Genomic DNA, 1476 nt, shown 5'->3' on the forward strand with positions numbered 1-1476 from the left:
TTCCGAGGCACTGGCTTAACTAGTAACGGTTAACTCGTACGCCTGGTCACGCCTGACTCCGAGTGTGAGGCCCCGCCGGACCCCCCGGGCCACACTGTCTTGAAGTTCGTGACGTCAGCCTGTGCTGCCGCCCAGTGCCGCCGCGAAACTTCGAGTCCGATCGCCGAGATGAATAGTGACTCCCGGTCACTGCCGTCAGGCCGCCCGGCCGGCCGCCGCTAAGGGCCCCCCCCCCGGGGGCCCTTAGCGGCGGCCGGCCGGGCGGCCTGACGGCAGTGACCGGGAGTCACTATTCATCTCGGCGATCGGACTCGAAGTTTCGCGGCGGCACTGGGCGGCAGCACAGGCTGACGTCACGAACTTCAAGACAGTGTGGCCCGGGGGTCCGCCGGGGCCTCACACTCGGAGTCAGGCGTGACCGGCGTACGAGTTAACCGTTACTAGTTAAGCCAGTGCCTCGGAAGGCGGCCCGCGGGGCCTGCGGCCTTCCCGGATGATTGCCATCGGACCGCCCGGCGAGGCCCCCGGGACTCGCCGGCCCGGTAACGGTACGGTCACTGTCATAGTACACACACCGTGGCACCCCGGGCCCCGGGCGGCGGGCACCGTGAGTCACGGCCGGCCGGGCGCGCGGCGGCCCGCCGGATCCGGGGACTCGGGAGTCCGCCATGCCCGGCCACCGGGCCCGGGCCTCGCGCCCGGACCGTGAGTCAGGACTCCGGGAGGCTTGGACTCAGGCTCCGGGATCGGACTCCGACCGGCTCCGGGATCGGACTCCGACCGGCCCGGTGACGGCGGCGGCCGGGCCGCCGGGGGCGGCTCCCAGTCACTGTCCGGCGTACCGTACTACGGTAACTTGAGTCACGGTGAGCGCGGCGGCCCGACGGTCGGAGGCCCGGGCGGCTGAGAGCCGAGGCCGCCCCCCCCGTTGATAGAGACTCTTTACTCAAAGTTAAGTTAAAAATCAGTACGAGGACAATCAGGAGAGTCGAGGAGGCTTGACCCTGACACTGTCGCACAGGCCAAACGGCGAGAAGAGAAAAGACAGCGAGAACCAAACCTAATCCTGCCGACTGCTGTCCCCCAAACTTAACGTTGATAAGTTTGGTTCGTAATCTTTTTTTTTTCCCGGAAGTTCGGAGGCTCTGCTGGTCAATTGGAGGCTGGAACTTCGGAACGGTCCGCTTTCCGATCGGACGGCCGGGCCGGGTACTAGTGACTAGGGTGGGGTGGAGTAGTGAAAGGTTGCCGCTGTGCGGTTCACGATCAGTTAGAGCAAGGCGAATATCTGATCTCTTTACTACTATTGGAGTCACTGGCGACTCTCAGCAGAGGGGGTGGGGGGTAGGGGGTGGACCTATCAGGATATTATCATATAAAAATTCAATTCACTGTAGAGGGCAACTTGACGGTAGTAAAGGTTGAAGTTTGGTAGTAGGGGTAGTCATGGGGGTTCATAATTTATGGTAACTAGAG

The sequence above is a fragment of the Guillardia theta genome (assembly GCF_000315625.1).
Source record: "Guillardia theta CCMP2712 unplaced genomic scaffold GUITHscaffold_96, whole genome shotgun sequence".
Classification (NCBI taxonomy): Eukaryota; class Cryptophyceae; order Pyrenomonadales; family Geminigeraceae; genus Guillardia; species Guillardia theta.